We start from the raw sequence: 24,620 nt of genomic DNA, 5'->3' as shown, positions 1-24,620 counted from the left end.
TAGTTTAATTTAAGTACAATTGTCTGGCACCAGAATACCCCTTTAAAGTGATATATGCATTTTTGTAATTTAAATAAAGTTATGCTGCCATTTTGTGTTTGCATCTCCCACATTGTGTCTCCATGGTTTCAGACTACTAACAACTACTGTGCGTTGTCTGATCTTACAGTCATGTGCTACTTCCTTGCCTCTGATCATTTGGGGCTTCCCAGAGTAGTGTGCCTTCTAGATTGCTATGGATTTGTCATTGGACTGAACCAGGAGCCACGTCTAACGCATTTGAAAGTCTCCTCTCTCTAACTGCTGCAAGGAGATGTGGATTTATCTATATAGAACTCCAATATTATTACCTCAGGAGAAGTTTTCATTAGTAATGGCTGACAGGAAGTGAACTAAAGGCAATGATTTGAAATACCAAAGCAGAAGATCAAAATTAGAGTTAAAGGGGTTATCCAGCGCTACAAAAACATGGCCACTTTCCTCCAGAGACAACCCCACTCTTGTCTCCAGCTTGGGTGGGTTTTGCTGCTCAGTTCCATTGAAGTGAATGGAGCTTAATTGCAAACCGGACCTGAACTGGAGACAAGAGTCGTGTTGTTTCTTAAAGAAAGTGGCCATTCAGTATGGAATAAGCACATAATATCATAGCAGGTGGAGGACAAGATAACATGCTTAGAAAGCTAGTTGGGTCAAACCCAATAGATAGCAGACAAAGAAAAAAAAAATCTTTCACAGTTCAGGCACAAAAAGGACTTAACTGCTCAGACACTGAGCGATGTAGGAAATGCCCTTAAAAAGCCTGTGACATTTAGGCAAAGCACCGACAAATAAGTGCAGGTTAGCGCTATAAGAAGCCAGAGACAGACGCTAGTACACAACCAGAGACAGGAGAGTGGAAAAAATAACAAATGATGAGTGCACAAGATCAACAAGGTTGGGTTATATGTTGAGCAGAGGGAAAAGGAACAGATGAATGCCAGTAATGGGTGAAGGAGTTCTGTTAAACCCTGCTTATCCTTGGTAATCTACAGGCAATTGAAGAGGAAGCAGGGCGCATGAAATAATGTATACATAGAAATTCAGACTACAAAGGAAGGGTTTATAGTCTTTTAACATTATCTTCATAAAGGTGGCCATGCACTTTCAATAACTTATGGCAGAACTTCAGTTATCTCTTCTGCCCACCGTCCATCCTCCCCACAAATAGGAACGTTCAGCATGGCAAACTATTCCTCTTCTTAATGGGAGGGGGTTATATCTCTCTGAACCAAGGGGACCCCTATTACTACCAACACCATCTGCCGGTTGTCCGAGGAAGCCCCATAAATCTTACATTGGCGGCCAAATTTGCTGCGAGCTACTATAGCTTATGTATGTGTAAAAGGGATCTTAAGGATGAACATTAAAAATAGTAATAAAAAACATGCCTTTTTAACTTAATGCATTAAAAATGCATAACAACACACTATACAAGGTAAAATGATAAAACCTGTCCAATATAAATAAGTAATAAATTATGTAAATGTTCTTAGTACAGGTAAAAAATGGCATTCCAGAAGGAAAATGATAACTCCAACGTTTCACTTTGCGATTCTTTCTGAATTCTTGGAAGTCATGAATGAGCAATCAAGAGTACTGGTGGAAAAATTCAGGGGGAAAGTGGACAAAGAAGCTTTTAATTGCTTTATGGTTGTAACCCTTTGTGCTTTGGACATAATATCTGGTAGGTGTAAAAATGTATGTTACAAGTACGTAAAATAAGATGATCTATCTACATATCTATCTAACATGTTTACCCGAAAATAAAACGCCCCCCGAAAATAAGACACCCCACCTACTTTACCCTCTAACCTAAAGTAAGGCATCCCTACTCTAAGACATAGGGGGACATTTATGAAGTCCGGCGTTTTTTACAGCGGGCTTACAAATGTCCCCGCAGCTCCGGAGCTCAGGGGATTTATATAGAGGTACATTGCCTCTACATAAACACTGATCACACGGAGCCCGTCCGTGCGGAAATTTTGAAACCTACGCCAGCTCAGAACGGGCATAGGTTTAAGTATCATTTTTCCACCGGAAAAATTATAAGTGTGGCGCACACAGAGGCCACGCCCCCTCTACGTGCTGCCGTACCTCCTGTAACGCCCCCTCTCAGCCCAACTGGCGAAGGTTGCGCAGATGGGGCACATGCGTGTTTTGGGGGGAAAAAATATGTCATTCTCTTGTACAGTATATACTGTATGCGGGGATTGTGGTCGCTAACCGGCACAGTGATGTTTTTTGGTTAGGGACTCCTGTGTATCGGAAGACCTGCACGTGGTACATGAGGCAATATGGTTTGGCCAAATTATATACTAACTTCTGATGTTGGTTTTAAATGTAGCTGAATAAGCTTTCGTGTCAGCCATGGGTGCGATGTGCAGCCATTTCTGTCTTTTTGGCTTGTGCAAAATACTGTATGTACAGTATGTGGCTGTCCTATCTATCTATCTATCTATCTATCTATCTATCTATCTATCTACATATCATCTATTTTTATTATCGTCAGTTTTATTTTACATAGACTAATGTCTTTTATTTGTTCTCCAGAGACTGCTATGGGGAAGAAAATATATGCCCAGAGTAATAGTAATTCTGAGTATATACAAGCAAAATACAAGTAAGGTTTCACTTCTTCCTACTTGTTTTTCAAAAATGTTCTTACACCCTCTTTTTTCTTAAAATGTTCTTTCTTACATCCACTGTAGCTCTTTCCGGCTATATTTAGCTTTTTTTTTTTTTTTACTGTGTGTGTGAACCTAGCCTTTAAAGGGAAAATATAGGCAGGTAAAATACATCTAACCTGTTGATGTGTCCCTATAGCGCATGGGGCACTGAGAATAAAGGTAAGTTTCATACCTTCTCCCTTGGCACCGTTTTCTTGTACTTTATAGTTGAATCCATATGCTAATGAGGTGGTTTGGTGCACTAATAAATATTTGGGCAGCGCTCTGCAGTAACGTCACTCCAGCACTCACCGCTTCAGAGTTACGGAAGAATATTCATTAGAAGTGGTGAGCCAGCCATGGTGGGTTGGTGCACTGAGGGTGGTAGTTCCGCCCCTGTGCACCATCCCCATTATTAGCATATGGATAAAACGTCAAAGTACACAAAAATGGTGCAGATGATGAACATAAGAAACTTACTCTCATCCTCAGCACCCCATGTACTGTAGGGACATATCAGATTTAGATGCTTCTAAGCTGCTGATAGTTCCCATTTAAGGAAAACTGCCAGCTAATATGTCCTAAATTGCTTACATGGCTACATATCTAGCTATCTAAGCTGTCAGACTAGCCATATATTTGTAATTGTTTCAGGCTGCAATCTTTTTTTTTTGTTTTTTTACAGGATGAGTGATATCGTCCACCGTAGGCAGAAAATGCCCTGGCTATGGCCAGACTTTCTTTATTCAAAGCTGAAGGAAGGAAAGGAGCATGATAAGAACCTAAACATTCTTCATTTGTTTACTGATAGCGAAAGTTGCATGCTGATATTTTGTGTAAGATCTGATGCACATATTAAAATCATGCGTAGGATAACATTGCAATAAGGTATGTCTGTCTTGGAATATGTTATACGAATGCAATGCAAGAGATGTAAGATTTACATGGCCACAAAAGAATCACAATCTGTCAAATCTATGCCCAGTCTATGTGGGAATGCTTTCCTTGTTGGAATAAAGTTGTTTTTTTTTCTGTTAAGGTTGTAGTACCACCCCTAGTGCAGCACATAGCCTAATTAATAAAACTGACATTTTTACAAAAATTGTTGGGGTTAAAGGTAAAACAATTTATTTCATTCTCAGCATCCTGTGAGATGTGGAAACATAACAGCAGGTTAGCTTTTTTTCTACCTGTAGTTAGTTTACCTTTAAAAATAACTGACATGCTATAGATTTGAAAATCAAATCCACTTGATCACTTCAGATTTTACGGGTTCAAATCCACACACACAAAAAAAAATCAGTTAAAAATCTGCAATGTATGAATTCAGCCATAGCCTATGTTCCCACTAGATATAACACCGTCCGTAGCATTCGGCATGTTCCTGTAGCTGATACCGCTGTATCGGCTGCAGGATTGTTCTTTTTGACTACATTGTAAAATACAATGTAAAATACGGCCGCTGGCCGAACCTTATATTCGTCAAATACACAGTTGCATAGGTTTTGGTCTATAGTTACACACATGCGTACAGATAATCAGGTGCAAAGCGTACATTGCGCAGTTGTGTACATCGCAAAAAAAAATGTTTGCATGTTCGAATATGTTCAAAAATGATCGTTATACACGAACAATTAGCGTCATGATTGTACGAACAAACAAACATTTACGAACATGTTCGCTCATCACTAGTGAGAACACAGCAGGCATTGAGTGAACATAGTCTTATGCTTCTACAATTTTGTAACTATCTTTATGAGTTTTTAGGTTGTGGAAGAATTATATAGGCTGTTTCTTTTCCAGTATCCTGCTTATTAAATAAAATTGCCCACACTACTCACAAATATACTACTACTACTTACAGTAAACAAGATTTTTGCTTTATATCAACCATAACAGCCATGTACATCTCTCAATGATCTGCATCATTACTCAGTTACAGTTATGACTAATATATCTTTATAGCTACTGAAAAATATCCTCTAAAAGACCTGCAATTTACTGGGCCACTCTGACCTACATTATAACTAGGAGTGTATACAGTAAATGGCACTGGACAATGAAAGCACTACATGAGGACAGGATTATGTTCTCTTTTAATGACTAAATATAATGCACTTTTATTATTAAATAGCTGAAACTGGTGTTTTGTAATTAATGTCATTATTGGAATAGACACCAATTATATCTATTATTAAATACATAATAAAAATGTGAGCAAAATGTGTGGTTCACTTCCTCCTTTTCCAAATATAAAAGAGAAGTACAGGTTGTTAATGTTAATTATGTACTAAATTGTAACCGGATGGGTTCATTTCAGAAAATAAAAGTGTCTTATTGATGTAATGAGAAGGAATGTATTATTTTAATGTCTTGTGTATATATATATATATATATATATATATATATATACTTATATATATTCGTATGGCTATGTGTGTAGAAGTCATTGTAGTTGTGTGTGTGTATGTATACTGTCACACCTATGTCAACTGTCCAGCCATATAACTTCACAATAGTGTAAACATTGGAGGATACAGTTGTTTGTTGCTATTGTTGTATGGCTGAAAGAACTTTGTAGCTGTAGTGGTAAAACTGGGTCCCCATTGTGCTTGGTAAATATGTACAAGGCCAGGGAAACATCAGATAACTTCCATTCATGGTCATCAGTGGTCTACATAGACATAGAAGCACATCCCCCCCCACCCAAACTTACTATAAAGGTCAGGGGTATGTAGCTTCTAGTCAGCCTCAGCTGGGACCATGGATGGAAGGTGCCCAGCACCCTGGAGGTCATCAAGGGAAATGGGCGTATATTAGACCATAATATACAAAGGGGCTCCCCATTTCATTGTGGATAAAACAACTATGCATCTGTACCATCTGTAACTACAGCTAAGTATTGTTCTTTGTATTAAATACCTTATTTTCCTATAAATCTGTGTGGTTATAGCCTTCTTCGACTATTATCAAAAGCAACCGGTCACATAAATATAAATCATACCTGCTTCAGACGTCATTTAGCGCCAATGATACCTTCAATGACCTTGAGAACAAAGCGGCCGCAGCCCCGATTTAGCACTGTGGCCCTTTCGCAGTCTTTTCTTGCACAGTAGCACCCAGTCTGCTACCATGCCAAGGTACAATAGCATGGCTCTATTTCAGTGTTCCCCAACCTGTGGCTCTTCAGCTGTTGCAAAAATACAACTGGAAGTTGTGGCTTTGTAACAGCTAGAGAGCCAAAGGCTCGTCCAGAGGTCAAAGCACCCCCAATCTTAGTTATCCTGTGGATACTAGGGCAGGTTCCTGGTTGTGTGTCTGGAAATGGCCATGTGGACTCAGCCGTACTGAATAGGAAGCCTGTTTCTCCAGCAAAATGTAACAATTCTGGTAATCAAAGAAGCTCAGCTTGATTCTCTGCATGCAACCAAACAAAGTGTGCCTGTCCCTTAGGATTCAGAAATGACTGGTTTTAGGACAGGATTTGGACAGAGACACAACTGATGCACATAACATTAAAGCATGTACAGAACATGACATACATACTTTTGACATAGTGGCATTTAGTTGTAATGGATATAATTTTGTCAGTCACATATCAGGGACCAGTGATTTGAGGCTGGCAGTGATGTGACATAGAAAACCCCCACTATGCAGAAAGAGTGGCCTCCATCAATTAGTCATAAAGGGCCGGCTCAACTGCAAAACACATTTTTCTCCATTGGGTTGTCTCATACGCATAAGTACTTTTCTGACACACTTACATACATTGCCTAAAGTATAAGAGAAAGCAAAAAGGGATGCTCAGATAATCAACATAGAGTATTTACATCTTCTACCTATATTCTACAATATAGAGTAAGTATGAGTTTAATGTTTAAGGCTTTTACATTTGCGAGATGCGCATGCTTATGCAAAATGTTCAATCCTATAAAAAGACATTTATAAAGAAAGAAGACCATATGTAAATGATGTGCTGAGTGTTTAGACCCCATTCTCAAATATAATGTTTCAATGAATAAGGTCATTCAAGAACCCGATTCGCTCATCTCTACTGAAGACACAACGTTCAGAGGGGAAAAACCTAACCAGTGAACAAGAGCCCATGAAAAGAAAGAAGAGAAGTGCTTTCTTAGATACTGTATGCTCCTGAATACAACAGAAGACTCAAGTTACTAGGATATCCGGGAAGAAGTTGATACTTTTATGTTTGAGGTATTTTGAACATCCATTTAAAGACTAAATGCTGAACAAAGAGGACCTGTCAGCTTTTGTGACATCTTTTAACAAATACTTCTATTCTCTGTTAAATATAAACTTTTCTAAGAATTGTACATTGTGCCATTCCTTTATTATAATTCCTAGAAATGTGAGCATAATTTGACAACTGGGTATTAGTTATCTTTATCAGCCAAGTTAGCTGTTTACTGCAATTTGCAAAATCCTAATGACATGAAAGTTACATAGCCCTGCAAGATACATTGTTTTGTAACTTCAAGAGTTAATTCAATAGTTTAGCTTCCAGTGCTGCACCATTTGCAAATCTCCTATTAATGTCTGGAAGAGTTATGAAAATTGGGTAACATAGCTGACTTGGCTGTATTTGGCTTTAAAGAGAACCAATCATGGACGAAAGTTAAAAATTTTTATTCCCTAATTAGATGTAAATCAACATTTTATTAACATTTGTAAATATAATTCATTATTTTTATTGCCACGTTTTTTAATTATTCACTTTTTACTTTCCTGTCTCGAGCCGGCTCTTTTCAAAAGAGCCGGCGCGAGACAGGAAACTCCCGTCATGCAGAGCGGCAGGAAAGGTTCCCATGATCCTTTGCCCGCCGCTCCGTTAATACACAGTGATCTCGCGCTATACAGCACAAGATCGCTGTGTATTTTCTAGTCCCTCTTCTCTAATCTATTTATGAAGATACAGACTGCCTCTGCAGTCTGTATCTTTATACTTTACCTATCCTCCTCTTCGGTGCAGCAAGGCCGGCGCCGCCATCTTGATTACGTCACTTGTGTTCCAGCGGTGGAACGCAAGGCCCGTAATCAAGATGGCGGCGCCCGGCCGTGCGGCACTGAAGCAGAGGATAGGTAAAGTATAAAGATACAGACTGCAAATACAGTCTGTATCTTCATGAAGTCTATCTATGAAGATACAGACTGCCTTTGCAGTCTGTATCTTTATACTTTACCCGATTCTCTGTTCCCTGGCTGTTCCGGCGGCGGCGCCATCTTGATGACGTCACGCTGGAACGCACCGCTGGAACGCAAGTGACGTCATCAAGATGGCGGCGCCCACCGGAACAGCCAGGGAACAGAGGATCAGGTAAAGTATAAAGATACAGACTGCAAATGCAGTCTGTATCTTCATGAATAGACTTAGGGAGAGATATACTTTCATAATAGGGACAGTTATATTTAGGTGATTGGTTCTCTTTAAATGAAATATATTCCTCAAACATAAAATGATGCAAAACCATAACCAAAATGTATTGTATTGTCACAATTTTTTATCACTTACTTAAACAAAACTTTTTGACACTTCCTAAAGACAGCTCAAACATTTTATACCCTTATGGTTATTATATAGAGGCAGGAGAAGCACCTGGCTAAGTGATTTTCTTTCTGTAATCTCTGTATTATTGTAAGAGATGGTCTCCATAGACTTACAATGGAGAGCATCTCTTGCAGTGAGATGGGGAGTGAAGCGCCTAGCTGAGCACTTCTCCTGACTCTAGCTAGTGATCAGAAGGGATTTGATCAAACCAGTCAAAACTTTTCAAATCTTTAGGCTGGGTTCACACTATGTATAGTTCAGTCAGTATTGTGGTCCTCATATTGCAACAAAAACCAGGAGTGGATTAAAAACACAGAAAGGATCTGTTCACACAATGTTGAAATTGAGTAGATGGCCGCCATATAACTGTAAATAACTGCCATTACTTCAATACAACAGCCGTTGTTTTAAAATAACAGCAAATATTTGCCATTAAATGGCGGCCATCCACTCAATTTCAATATTGTGTGAACAGATCCTTTCTGTGTTTTCAATCCACTCCTGGTTTTGGTTGCAATATGAGGACCACAATACTGACTGAACTATACATAGTGTGAACCCAGCCTTAAGAGATGTATCCAATGTTTTCTTCTAATTTTTTTTTTTAAACGACAGTGGCTAGTTAACTTTATGACAGCCACCATATCTATTCTTCTTAGATATCCTTAGTCAAGAAGAGGTCATATGATGGCCAATAGTAGCTCATTTTATCAAGATGGCCTTGTTTTATTTGCAAATAAATAATATACAGCTGTTATAAACTGTCCTGTTATGCCATTAATGAACCTATTATGACATGAACTCCTATGCTTTTAACAGGGCCATGACACAATGGCTGCTGCTATGAATTGTTCCTTATATTTGCTGGGATCCCACTCAGAAGCACAGCTACAAGTCCATAAAGAGTTAGATGAAATATTTGGTATGTTTTCATAAAATTTGCATTTCCTGGTTTTTGGTCTGTATACAAAATTATACTTATCATTTTATCATGTGTGATATAAGAAAAAGTTGAATTTCTGACTATAGCATTACTTAACATAATACATATGAATGCCTAGCTATGTGCCTACGAGTATTAAAAGTTAAGATCTCTGAAACTATCAAGGGAACTCATTTAGAGGGGCAGATGATAGAGATTAATGCTGACAGTACAATGATTGACTTGTCTATTTAAAGTGTATTAACAGCCCACACATTCCATTAGAGGTATTTTTCAAACAAAAATCATTAAAAACCCTAAAGAAAAAATCCAGTGGCTCTGATAGTTTAATTGTATTTCACTTTTATTTTGTTCAGAATTGTTTTTTCTTCTTCTTCTTTAAATAGAGTTGGTGAAGTTCTCAATCAATGCCATGTCAAAGGAGAACGACTATGTTTTTCCATTCGTTAAACATATTTCACTTCATCACAGTTTTTACTGTGCTGGTAGGGTTTAAATGGTACGCCTTTGTATTTTATGTTGAGGTGTAGTCAGGGGTAGCCTTTATGGCTGTTACAGTCATATTAATAATTGCTTTTAAAGGCCACTTCCATTCAAGCCCTTTTGTGTGATCTGATGATGTTGGGTGTAAACAGATGTTACTCAATTTTGGATGATATTGTCCATGAGGCAACTGCGGAGTACCATGAGAGTATCATGCACAGGTCAACAGGTCCATGCACAGTACTGTCCTTGCATGGTTTAATATCCAGACAATGGAGCTGCCCAAAATACAGTAATGTCTATCCATGCCCAAAGTTGGTACAAGGGAAGAATGGAGCTGCACCTTACTCACCAATGCTGCTTTGTACAATAAATGCCCCTAATGCAAACCAACAATTTACAAATTTTTGTAACCTAATAAGACACGTACCTATAACATTTAGGCTGGGTTCACACTATGTATATTTGAGGCTGTATTTGGTCCTCATGTCAGGTCCTCATAGCAACCAAAACCAGGAGTGGATTGAAAACACAGAAAGGCTCTGTCCACACAATGGTGAAATTGAGTGGATGGCCGCCATATAATGGTAAATAACTTCCATTATTTCAATACAACAGCCGTTGTTTTAAAATAACAGCACATATTTGCCATTAAATGACGGCCATCCACTCAATTACAACATTATGTGAACAGAGCCTTTCTGTGTTTTCAATCCACTCCTTGTTTTGGTTGCTATACAGCCTCAAACATACAGCCTCAAATATACGTAGTGTGAACATAGCCTTATACTGTACTATGTACTGTATATTAGAGCTGAAAAAGGTACAAAGGCATCAACTAAACTAATAAGGGGAATGAAGCATTTTAGTTATGAGGAGAGATTAAAAGGATTAAATTTGTTGTATAAGGGGAGATATTAATTTATACAAATATATAAATTGCCCCTACAAGAAATATGGGGGAAAAATGTTCCAGGTAAAATCCCCTCAAAAGACAAGAGGGGACCGCCTGCACCTGAAGAAAAAAAGGTTCAATCTCTGAAGGAGACAAGCCTTCTTTACTATGAGAACAGTAAATCTGTAGAACAGTCTACCCCAGGATCTGGTCACTTCAAAACAGGCCTAGACACGTTATCAGAACAAACTAACATGAATGCATATGTATAGAACCTACCCATCATCCCTCGCCTATGCCTCCATCGATCCCCTCCTTGGTTGAACTTGATGGACATGTGTCTTTTTTTCAACCGTAATAACTATGTAACTATGTATACATAGTACAGTGGTGTCTTGGATTACGAGCATAATTTGTTCCGGGGCCATGCTTGCAATCCAAATCCACTCTTAAAACAAAACAAATTTTCCCATAAGAAATATATGACATGCAGACAATTGGTTCCACAACCCAAAAATAATGATTTTTTTATTCTGAATAGCAGGTAAAACAAATAAAACAAACAATGAGAAACAGCTAAATATGTCATATTGTAAGTTACTGTACAGTATAGCAAGGATCATGTGGAGTATAATGTATAGTAAGTGCATAAAACTGGAAATACAGCAGCACAGAGCTGTGCAGGAGGACAGTGACAGAAACTGTATATACAGCAGTTTGAATGGCTGAATGTAAGTGCAGGCACGTTATAGCCGCAGTGTAGAGTGTGAGTGCAGGCACATTATAGCAGGAATGGAGAGTATGGGAAACACAAGAGCTGTCAGAGACTGCAGGGAGTATGAAGAAATGAGCAGGGTATATGTGAGCACAGTATAGCAGCACTCTCTGTCCAGGGAGAGAGGGGTTACAGCTATAAAGAGATTGCCTTCACAGTCCTGTCCCCTGATGCAAGCCCAAGTCTGAAGTGGATCTGCTATGATTTGGAAGGTGAGGGAGACCAAAATAGTGTCATTGAGGAAAGATATCCAGCAAAAGGGGATGGACTAAAACAGCTTGTCGATAAGTAATCATTCTGATGAAGACCAGGTAATGAGAATGCAGGTGGTTTAGCACTATACCCATTCTTTACTCAGCATCAATACCTGCAATCTGCCTCTAAGACAGATATAATACTGAAAATATGAAATAATTTCAATGTTTGAAAGCCTTGTTCTTTTGCAAATATAGTTCTTTTGCAAACTCTAGTATACTATGTGTTATTCCAAAATTCAATACAAGGAAATAAAAAAATCCAATAAAATGTGAAGTTTGCTTCCCAGAAAGATGCCAGAGTGATGTATATTTAATTTCTAAAACATCAAAGTATTTTTTTTGTGTAACGCATCACCCGGTGGGATTTGGAAATGCATTCACTCTACTGTGCAATTTCCTTGCTCTTTACAAATATAAATAGTAAATAAATTGAATTTTCCTCCACCTTGAACTCAAATGTTGCATACATGCACAGTTAAATATGAGTTGCAGTGAATTAATGCTACAGAGCAAGATACAAATGAAACTTTCATTGACTCGCCATAAAACATTTCTAAAATTGTAACCTAGAGAAGAAGATATACAACAAAGTATGATGTATGGTTATATATAAAACTAAGGATGATGAACGAGGAAAGACATAGCTAAGTATGATCAATGGGATATACTACTGGATGATCTATGCAGCAAGTTTCAAAGCATGAGCAATTATACAGAAGATACGTTTGTTGTGAATATTTTTTCCAGTTTATGTGAAACTCTTTTTTTTTTAATCATTTTATTTATTTATATAAACAAAAGAAACAAAAAGCTAAGAAAAGAACTAAAGAAAGAAAGAAAGAAAGAACAAAAATGAAAGAAAAGCCTTTATATCATATTCAGATAGACTTAAAACTTATATTTCAAAATCAGTATGGGTCTTATTATGACATTGTGTGTCATTGTAATACTATAATAACCTGCATGCCCACATTTAGGTGATCACTTATCTAATCTTTTTTTTTTCAGGGGGTTTTAAGGTTCCTAAAGGAGTGAATGTATTAATTGTTCCGTATGCATTACGTCGAGATCCAGAATACTTCCCAGAACCAGAAGAGTTTAGGGCAGAGAGGTTTCCAGTTCCACCAGTGTGTATACAATTCTTAAATCTATTGCTTTTTCAAGAAAAAAAAAAGCACCTGACATATACAAGAGTCAATGCGTTGGGACTACTCATGGTGATCTTATTCATGTTCATATGCCCATTACACCTTCTGGTCCATATAAAGAGGCAGTGATCACTTGTAGTTTAGTGATGTCTGAAGCATATAACATTACCTGCAGAGTGTTTGCAGACCTGACTTTCTTGCATTCTATGTCTGTGTCCAGCTTGCATGTGCAAGTCATTAAATCAATGAAGTCAGTGGTGTGTAGCAGACAGTATAATTTATGGCTACTCCATGAAACACACCGCCCTTCAGTGGCTCTTCAAAGCTGCCATCCTGAGCAATAAACTCATTTCGCCTCATGGCAGAAAAGGCCATGAGTACAATTTTGGTTTCGTTATTTGGTAAACAGGGAGAAATACTGCAGTAAAATCTTAAATATCTGTGTAATGTGTGGTGTTCCTTATATGGCACAAACTGTTAAAAACAAACTGCCATGTGTGAAACTAACATTAGGTAATAAAAGTAAGATTATTTAAATTAAAAAGTCTAAAGTGGATGCTCTCATAAGTAAATATATAGAAACAATATAGTTATACTCTATGTACAGTTAATATTTAAAGTGTCACTGTCGTTATAACTTTTAACTCCTTAAGGACAGAGCCCAAATTGGCCTTAAAGGACAAGTGCCATGAAAAACTTTTTCCCAGTAATTGAAGCACATTACAAAATTATATAACTCTGTAATATGCTTCAATCACCTATCTGCCTCCCTTCCCTGTCTTTTCCCCCCTCCACCCCCCACCAGGAAGTGTCCTAACTCACACAGACCTGATTACTGTCGTCACTGTCACCAGGCAGCTCCTTCTTGTGAGGATGAGTCATCAGCAGGAGGGCTGCTCTAGGTCCTGTCACACCAGCCTCCCCCTCCCCTCCTTGTCAGGTGACTCTGCTTGCTTATCTTCTCTAGTGACATGACTCCTTCACTGAGTCCACGGCAGCAGGAGAGAGGGTATGAGGGGAGGGGGGAGCTGCCTATCTGCTGGAGTCAGTCGGAGGGAAGATAAGCATGACATGTGACAAGTGATGGCTTGCAGTTGTTCAGCCAATGGGAGCTGAGCAAGCCTGTCACCTGACAAAGCAGGGGAGGGGGAGGCTAGTGTAACAGGAGAAGGAGCTAAGAGAAGAGCTTGGTGACGGTGACAACAGTAATCAGGTCTGTGTTAGTCAGGACACTTCCTGGTGGGGGGTGGAGGGGGGAAAAGACAGGGAAGGGAGGCAGATAGGTGATTGAAGCACATTACAGAGTTATATAACTTTGTTATGTGCTTTAATTACTGGGAAAAAGTTTTTCATGGCACTTGTCTTTAAGGACCGCAACAATTTACATTTTTGCATTTTAGTTTTTTCTTCCTCGCCTTCTAAAAGCTATAACTTTAATTTTTCCAATTACAGGACCATGTGAGGTCTTGTTTTTTTCAGGAACAAATGTACTTTGTAAGGGCGACCTTTCATTCTACCATAAAATTAATGACGGAACCCATGCAAAATATCATTTATGGGGTGAATTTGGAACAAATAATGCAATTACTGAAAGTTTTTTTTTTTTTTTGGGGGGGGGGGGGCGTGTTTACATAATGCACTTTACGGTAAAACTGGCATTTTATCTTTATTCTATAGGTTAGTCTGAACACAGCGATATGCATGTTTACATAGGTTTTCTAATATTTTACTATTGTTATTAACAGTAAAGCTTTTTTTTTGCAAATAGGTATATTTAAAATGGCCCTATTGTAACTCCTATAGCGCATTTAATTTTCCCCCCTATGGGGCTGTATGGGGCATCATTTTCAAGATCTCTAGTTTTATTAGTACCATATTTGTTTAGATCGGATGTATTGATAACTTTTTATTAATTTTTTTTTATATATAAAATGTAATAAAAAATCTTTGATCCTGGTTTATTTTTGCCGCTTTTGGTTCACACCATTTACCGTGCAGTAATAATATTATTTAATTTTAATAGAGAGGATGATTATGCACGTTACAACACAAAATATGTTTATTTATTTTATTACTTTTATGTGTTTTATTTATAAAATGGAAAAGAGAGCTGATTTAGACTTTTATTGGGGGAGGGGCTTTGGGGCAATTTTAAAACATTTATTTATTTTATTACACTTCCCTAGGGGACTTTTACATACATTCATTTGATTGCTAACATTAATCCCTGCTATGCCATAGCATAGCAGGGATCAGTGTTATCTGCGATCTTCTGATAGAGCCTGCCTGTGGCAGACTCTATCAGAAAACAACTAACATGACAACCGTAGTTGACTCAAAGAAGAAGGGTAAAACATAGCTTTTATTGTAGTGTATTATAAAAAGTAGTGCTATAAATAGACAAAAACTAAAAAGAGGGTACTCTGGTACACGTACCCAGGAGAGATCAGACCCATAAACAAATCTAATGGGGCTATAAATATGGTCAGAGTATCTTTTTTTGTTTTTGTCTATTTATAGCACTACTTTTTATAATACACTACAATAAAAGCTATGTTTACCCTTCTTCTTTAAATCAACCACGGTTGTTATGTTATTTGTTTTCTTGTCTGTAAAAGACACTGTAGTGACATTTGGAATATGATATCCTTACCCTGACTATCCTCACTCCCATGTGAGACTCTATCAGAAGACTGAAGACCTGACTGCACGGAGGCAAGTAAGAGACCTCCAGCAGTCAGGCCATGCGATCTGGACCCCTGCAGACACTTAAACGCTAGTCCTCACTCGCAATTAAGTGAGCTCAGCTCCTGAGCTCGCTTCACAGATCGGCCCCTTTGAGGGGGCGTACATTTACGCTCTCCTGTGTTAAGGCACAGCCTGCGGGGGTGTAAATGTACGCCCCTGGTCGTTAAGGGATTGAAATCTAAATCAACTGGGGATGTGATATAAAGCAAGTTTGCAATTTACATTCATTAGAATTTTTAGTCTTGTTCTGGTTAAAAAAAGAGACCAAATGCAGGAAGTCCCTGTCGGTACAGAGTGTCACGGCTTAATGTGTCAGTCAATGAAATTACTGCCTTTTCTGTGAGCAAAGATGATAGGGACTTCCTGTGTTTAGTCTCTTTTTTTCAACCAGCACAGCCTTCTGAAGACTTGACCTGGATTTTAAGTGTAGCTTTTTTTTAAAGCATGAAAAATAACGAAAACTCTGTAGCGCCGCTCCCAGGTCTCATTCACATCAGCCGTGGTCCTGCTGCTCCAATAGCTTAAACATCACAACCCCGAGTGAGTGATTGCCCGCCCAGCCAATCAGTGACTGGACACTGCCCTAGTCACTAACTGGCTGAGCGGGTAATAACTCAGCCAGGCCGCAACGTGGCTGCTACAGGAGTCGGGTACGTGACGTTCCCGCTTTCCTGCAGTACATGACAGCGGTGATGAACAGGACCTATGCAGCGCAAGCATGGAGATGGCTGAGTTCACTTTTTTTTCACCCATGCCTGTCTGCCTGTTGTTTCTACAGTTTGTGGGTCTTCTTCTTTAATGTACATTGCAAACATGCTTTATATCACTATATTTACTGCTGATTTGGATTTTGAAAGTTATAGCAACAGCAACACTTTAATGGCTAAGAAAGGGCTACATTTTTACATTGAAGGCCTAAGAAAGAGTTTACATTAGTTACTTTTATGTATTTCTATTTATATGTTTTAAATGTTTATTCTCTAGGTCAACGCTTTGCTTTAATGGAGGAAAAAGTTATTTTATCTACTTTATTGCGGAATTATTGGATTGAAGCAAAACAAAAACGCGAGGAGTTGGGCCTTGTAGAAGAGATCATCCTTCGTCCGCAAGAAGGTATTTGGATTCAACATAAAGACAGAAAAAAATGTCTGTGTGAATAAGAAATCAGTTTACGCAAGAAAACTGTGACATTATTATGAATAAATAAAAACTTATAGCATTGCTGTATAACATCTATGAATTTAATGTTATCGTTTTGGGCATTATTCGATTTTGCCAGAACTTTATTGGATTTTGGCTTCTTTTTATTCAGTTTTTATAGATTCTCTGGTTGAAAATCAAAATATTTCCCGCAAATCATACATCGACATCCCCTCCCCCTAAAAGGGATATTTTAATCATTCTTTTATTAATATCACATAGGTTGTATCATGTTTTATTTAACTTTGTACTTTGCACCATCACAGAAAACATTCGTTATTGTAAAGCCACCAAGATGGGACAGTGACAGATATTTAAGGGGTACTCCCGTGTCTGTTTTTATTTCTTTGCTAATACATTGCTTAAATAAAGTTAGTTTACTTTGTATTACACCTTTATTAAAATAAATGTATTGTTTATTTTTTTTTACTTTGCATTTCCGTTGACTGGCAGCTGTCTAAGCCCTGCTTTTCCCGATCCTGTGCTCAAGCCCTGCAACACAGCTGTATACAGAGGTATACTGCCTATTCTTATATAGAGTTACCAGGGGGAGGTTGCCTGACTCAACCACTGTGTGCAGCAGTCTCTCTGCACAGCAAGTGGTGAATGCTATAATAGCTTGCTCTACTAAAATTTCTAGTACAGTTAGCGGTGATAGTAATCATGGCAGGCACATTATAAGAATACATAGGGAACAGGACCCTGCCCTGTATATCACTGTGTGGCAGTGCTAGAGCAGAGCAGTTGGTGGCAGAAGAGGTATTGCATATGTAAATAAAACATTTCCCACTTACATTTTTTCCTTCTTATTTTTTTTTAAAGACTAGATATATGTTAACATTAGGTCTATGTAAATTTAACAACCACATTTCCTTAAACTTTGTCTCAAGCATTGACTAGTCTTTCAATAAAATAATATTTTCTCACATTAAACCAATGAATCTAAGCTTGTGTCCACTTATTCTTGTGTTTAGTTTCTTAACTCTTTGAGGTTTACATTCATAATGCAGACTGAGATGTTGGTTACTGTCATGTAGGCAATAATAACACATAGGACCAATTAACATGTCATCGGCTATGTCAGCATTGCTATGTGACATTTCCAACCATATACCATACAGTCCTTCAGTGGCATTTTAAAATGTTAAAAGAGGTCACACTTCATTATTTAAAGGATTAAATACCACTTCCAGCTCAAATGCTAATAGTATAATAATAGCACCCTACCCAGACATACACACTTATCTTATGGGGGAAAAACTTCTTGCTATTACTAGTCACTGTGTAACATATAAAAGAGTGTGTGCTCATGATTCAGGTACAGTGCGTTTGTTTTTTTTACTCTTTTGACCTTTTTTATTGTGTTGCATCTTGCTACTATATTAGGAGTTGGTCAGGGATTGTTAATGAAATCTGGCCTTCTATAATGAAGTATGACCTCTTCAAAAGGGAAATCTGGTAAAACTTGAAAATACATTGCAGGCAGGATGGGGCGGGAACATAATGTAAAAGCTATACTTACCTGTCCTGGTGCTCCGGCAGCTGCAGCGCCACCAGCGTACTGTCTCCTGTAGGAACTACCCACTCAGCAAGTCAGTGACCACAGCAGTGTCCCATCCCAGTTAATGATTGGCTGAGCAGACATTTATCAGCCAAATTGGAGCTGCGGGGGCACGGGGAAGGGTAAGCACAGCCTCTTTATTATGTTAGCACCCGAAGTGCCAGCACTATATTTTTTTGTTTCACTGGAGCTCTAATTTAAGTGACATGAGCATTAATTTTGATTATATTAATTATGTCAATTCTAAACACTACATATATAGTACTTAACTTAAAGTAATCCCCAATGTAAACAGTTGCATTGTCATGTTGATGTCAGTTTGTTATAGTCACAAGAGAGTTGCAAAGTATCTTTCGTCCAGAAGTAAAGGTCTATTTACACAGAAAGATTATCTGACAGATTATCTGCCAAAGATTTGAAGCCAAAGCCAGGAATGGATTTGAAAAGAGGAGAAATCTCAGGCTTTCCTTTATGATCTGTTTATAGTCTGTTTCTGGCTTTGGCTTCAAATCTTCGTCAGATAATCTATAAAGAGATTGCTTTCTGGTGCCATGCCACTTATTGGAGGTAGCATCCCTGTGAGTCAGGAACATGTGTTCATATACCCACAATTAAAAATAAAATGCAATGCAAGCGTGGTGTTCATGGAAAGACAATATAGAACAAGCCTCGGCTGTCTAAAAAACAAACAAACATTGCAGCACATCTGAAGGTTGTTTAAGACCACCTGTATACTCCACAGTGTTTACCAGGTTATTTGAGTGCTTACAGAGAAGGCAGTCATGTGATTGATGGACACATTGAGCTGTGACTCTCTGTAATAGCCGGGACTTCATATGTTTAGTTTCTTTTTTCAACCAGCTAAAAAGACTAAGAAGCTGCCTTCAGGAGACAAGACCTGGATTTCTGGTACAGCTTTGTTTTACAGCATGATAAAAAAAACACAGGCTATGTTCATACAACATTTTTTCAGCTCTGTTTAAAATTATGTCCCTTATTTTGAGTCTAAAATAACGGACGTCATTTAGCTGTCTGGCCTCCTTTTAGTGCAATGACTGGTGTTTGTACATTATTTTAGTTTGGAATTATTAATTGCCCTTTGGGTGCGGCTTAATTGAAAAGTCCATTGAATTTAATAGAAAAAACAGAGAAAGAATAGTGACAAAAGAAAAACTGTGTGTGAACAACTAATAAAAAACGACCGCTGTTTGCAAAAGACGCCTGAAAATAATGATCATCTTCATTACTTTGACGTCCGTAGTAAAAACGTTCATTATTCAATGCATTGTGGGCATTGGACGTCCGTCTTTCCATTGACTTCAATGCATTGCCATTGCAGTTAGTTAAATCACAGCAAAAACGGAAATTTTTTTAAATATCAAAATCGGATGCCTTGTCTCTATTTTTGATGTTGTGTGAACATAGCCAGAGAATATAAATTGCAAACTTGCTTTGTTTAACACTTACTGTTAATTTAGATTTTGAAAATTATTACAACAGCGAAGTTAACCCCTTAACGACAAAGGGCGTATAGGTACGTCCTATTGCCGGTAAGGGCGTTCAGAGTGGGGCCGCGCGGCGACCCCGCTCTGAACCGCGGCGGTCCCGGGTGCCGCGTGTAGCCCGGGACCGTAGGTATTAGCGGGCACGGTCCGATCGCCGTGCCCGCTAATACAGTAATCAGATGCAGCTGTCAAACATGACAGCTGCATCCGATTACCGGATCCAGCATCTCCCTGGTGTCTAGTGGCGGAGATCGCTCCTCCGGGATGTTATCCCGGAGAAGCGATCTCCGTTTCTGAAGCCGGCCGGGGACCGCTCCAAGATGGCGCCGTCCCTGGCTCGGCACTCGTTTGTTTCCGGCTGCAGCAGCCGAAAGCAAACGAGTGCCGATCTCATGGATCTCTGCAGCATATCTATGCTGCAGAGATCTCAATGAGAGATCAAAGTGTATATACTAGAAGTCCCCTAGGGGGGCTTCTAGTATATGTGTAAAAAAATAAGAAAAGTGTTGTTGTGAATAAAAAGCCCCCTCCCCTAATAAAAGTCTGAATCACCCCCCTTTTCCCAGGCTATAAATAAAAGTAAACAAATAAATAAATAAACAAACATGTTTGCTATCGCCGCGTGCGTAATCGCCCGAACTATTAATTAATCACATTCCTGATCTCGTACGGTAAACGGCGTAAGCGCAAAAAATCCCAAAGTGCAAAATTGCGCATTTTTCGTTGCATCAAATCCAGAAAAATTGTAATAAAAAGCGATCATAAAGTCGTATATGCGCAATAAAGGTACCGATAGAAAGAACACATCATGGCGCAAAGAATGACACCTGACACAGCCCCATAGACCAAAGGATAAAAGCGCTATAAGCCTGGGAATGGAGCGGTTTTAAATGACGTATATTTGTTGACAATGGTTTGAATTTTTTACAGGCCATCCGATACAATATAAGTTATACATGTTACATATCGTTTTAATCGTAACGACTTGAGAAACGTGCATAACAAGTCAGTTTTACCCCAGGGTGAATGGCGTAAAAACACATTTCCCCCAAATAAACAAAATGCGTTTTTTTTCAATTTCACCACACTTTGAATTTTTTTCTGGTTTCGCAGTGTACTTTATGCAAAAATTCAGCCTGTCATTGCAAAGTACAATTAGTGATGCAAAAAATAAGGGCTCATGTGGGTTTCTAGGTGGAAAAATGCAACTGCTATGGCCTTTTATGCACAAGGAGGAAAAAACGAAACCGCAAAAATCGAAATTGGCTCTGTCCTTAAGGGGTTAAAGACCTGAACTGTTTTTACTTTTTTGCTTTGTTGTGTTGTGTTCGATTTTTATACTTACCACAATCACATATATTTTGAGAGACATTCATTTTTTGTGAACCACATCTACGTTTGGTTCGGTTTGATCCGGCGAACTATCGTGAAGTTCGGATTCATACGAACTAAACCTAAAACAAACCTTGCTATAACGGCTGAATAATTGCAGCTACAATAGTGGGAGTCTGATAGGGTATAATTTCATTTAGTTGCAGTTGCTATTATAATGAAAAAAAGTGGAAAAAAATCAAAGTGCAAAAATTGTGAAAAAAAATTAGCCAAGGTGTAAGTGATTACACAGGACATAGGACACAAAGTTCCTTGGACCCAGTAGGGTGGAAAACAGACATTTGACAGTGGAACCAGCAGCAGTAATAGTACTGTATTGGACCCAGTATGGTTGAGAACAGACAATTGATGGAGTAGGAGGAGGCAGCAGCACTTGATTGCACCCAGGCCAGTATGGTTGAAAGGAGACTATTGGAGGAGGCGGCATCACTTGATTGCACTCAGGCCAGTATGGTTGAGAACAGACTATTTGAGGAGGAGGCAATACCTGATTGCACCCAGGCTAGTATGGTTGAGAACAGACAATCGACGGAGGAGGAAGTTCAGCCTTGGAGTGGTGGCCTGGGAATCCTCGCTGATGATGTTGTTCAGTGCACTTTCCAGAACACGGATGAGTGGGATGATGTCGTTGATCCCATAGTCATGCCTTCTCACAAACAGAGTCGCGTCCTCAAAAGGGATCAACAATTGGCAGCAAATGTTCGAAGAGACTTGTGCACTATGAGGTTTATCACATGTGCCATACAAGGTGTATGACTCACCATGAGCCATTCATATTTCTCCTCCCTGGTGGTCCAGAGGAGCTCCTGCCCACTATGGCTCTGTTCACCCAGGCTCACCAAATGGAGCACAGCCTGAGAGCACCGGGCCTGACATCGTTGGTAAGACACCGGGGCAGGTTGCACTGCAGTCAAAGCGGCAGATGGTTGCAACATAGTGGAGGCAGAACTTGTGCAGAACTGGCCCCCTAAAGCACCGGGGAGGTGACAGTGGCAAGAATGGGCCAACTTCCTGATGGTCTTCTGGGAGGATGTTAACCCAATGGGCAGTAACAGACATGTACTGCCCTTGGCCATAATTAAAGAACCAGAAATCAGCACTTGGGTGCACAGTCCTGGACACCAAGATACCCAATGAGTCGCCAACATTTTTCTAAACAACTGTTCAGGGATGGGACTTTTTTTTTGCTGAGACAGTGATGGACTTTTTTTTACTTTTTTTTTTTAACTTTTTTTGTTGCGGCTAAACGGGGTTCTCCTATTTTATTTTTTGAAGCTTTCTTGTAAACATATAAACTGAGAGATTTTCACTTAATAAAGTAGATCAGCTTGAACACTGAAGTTGCTTTCATGTGTCTTGGTTGATACTCACAGACAGCTGTAAGATTACATTTTTGATTAGACAGCACCCAGGTATAACTGAGGAGACTTAAGGTCACCCTAACAGGGGTGACGTCACACATCTTGATATTACAAGGCAAAAATGGACATACATTTAAAAACACTTAAAAACCACATAAGGGTAAACCATCACGTGGAAAACGCATGAATATATACATGTCGCTCCCACCGGAGCCCCAACACAATTGTAACTCAAGTCCGGAGTCCCATCTCAGAGCCCTGGGTGATATATCATTATATAGATTCCATCCCTCTTTTTTTGCAGCTACTGGCTCTCAAAAACTTCAGGGTGCAATAGCATATAGTTACTTTATGTATGCTTTTATGAATTCTTTCTATTCACTTTTTTATTGATTTATTTCTAATATTTATGTGAGCATTTGCACTTTCATATACGTTGTGATTTGGAGAGACAGTATATTGGATGTAGCTGGTTACTTAAACAAACAGGGACTTGAGTTACAATTGTGTTGGGGCTCCGGTGGGCGCGACATGTATATATTCATGCGTTTTCCATGTGATGGTTTACACTTATGTGGTTTTTAAGTGTTTTTAAATGTATGTCCATTTTTGCCTTATGTTGTTGATATACTTGTGACAATAAAGATGTGATTGTTAACGATTAAATTTGTTACATGTTTGTGGGTGCGCCATTTTTTGTTTCTCCCTTTCTCTTTGTATGGTTTGTTCTATAGTTGGAACACAGATAGCATCCCGTATATACTTATAGAGCAGCTCCCACCTTTTATTTTTACATAACACATCGTGATATTCACAGAAAACCAGGATACAAGGGATTATAGGAGTAATAATCTCTTGTATCCTGGTCTATTCTGTGATTTTATTTGTTATTGTTATTTTAACTAGATTCGTTACAAACTTTCTCAAAGTTCGGTTTGGTGACGAACCGAACTTTTTGCAAAGTTCGTAACAAATCTGGTTCTTTAAAGTTCGGTTCGCTCAACCCTACTCACAATTCTCTAAAGACAAACATGATTAAAGTTAGTAAATCTGAGTCATACATGTCTCAAATGTGTCACATGAATACTATCTAACTATGTTAAAAAGTTGCACATTTTTGTGTAAATGGGCTTTTTGTACCAATAAATTAGTAAAAATGGAAAATCAAAAACACCAAACTGTATGTTTATCCCCCAAAACGAGTGTTTTTAAAAAAAAAAAAATCTTTTATCTCTGGACTAGGATATTTCTAGTAATAAGATTCTCAGTATCATAAAAATATAATTTTGCTAAATGTAAAGAACAAATTCCCAAATGTAATTAGTGACAACCACTGTATGGAAAATGATTCAGTACCCTTGTGTAAAATGGGCAAAGAAGAATTAATAAAGTTTCACATCTCGTAGTGTCAGAGAGCTGCACATTATCACAGATGTAATCATGCACTGACATCTTGTGAGCTAGATGAGTCCCTTCTGAGATATAAAATAATCTCTGTTCATATTTCGATAATACAGAATAATTATCTACATCAGCTTTGAATACTCTGCCAAGTTGTGGATTTTTCTACAGTTAAATAATTAAAGGTTTCAATTTTAAATACATTGCACATTTCAATAATATTTGTACTTGTCATTAAGAATGGGTTCACATATAGTATATGTATGAGATTGTATAGCATTTTTATTATTATTTTAGCCAAGAGTGGAACTGATGCAAATAAACAAACAAGCCTATAAGGTTGCTGTCACACATAGCTGTTTTAATGGAAAACAGTCATTGCAGTTTATGAGCTAAAGATAGAAAATAAGTATAAATCCTTACTTTATGTTTCCAATTTTTTTTTTAAATCAACAGTTTAAAAAAACAACAACAAAAAAACCTCAAGAACAACTAAACTGCAGTATGTGACCACAGCTCAATGGAAAGATCCACACTTTTTTTTTGTCTTTTAGAGCCACACATGTTTTTAGCTATAAATACTGACCAATCACTATATGTGCTTATATTTTTGGGTTTTAATAACAGGAAATGTCTCCTACTGTGATGAAGAGTCAAACAGGAGTTCAGTGTTTGTGCCG

The 24,620-nt window shown here is 38.4% G+C and overlaps 1 pseudogene; it reads left to right on the top strand.

The window, feature by feature from the left end:
* The window catches only part of LOC138796560 (cytochrome P450 4V2-like), a 29,063-nt pseudogene extending 12,383 nt beyond the window's left edge, over positions 1-16,680 (top strand).
* Positions 16,681-24,620: the final 7,940 nt, after the last annotated feature.

Source organism: Dendropsophus ebraccatus, chromosome 7 (genome assembly GCF_027789765.1).
Source record: "Dendropsophus ebraccatus isolate aDenEbr1 chromosome 7, aDenEbr1.pat, whole genome shotgun sequence".
NCBI classification, from domain to species: Eukaryota; Metazoa; Chordata; class Amphibia; order Anura; family Hylidae; genus Dendropsophus; species Dendropsophus ebraccatus.
This window is presented reverse-complemented; position numbering and strand designations above follow the sequence as displayed.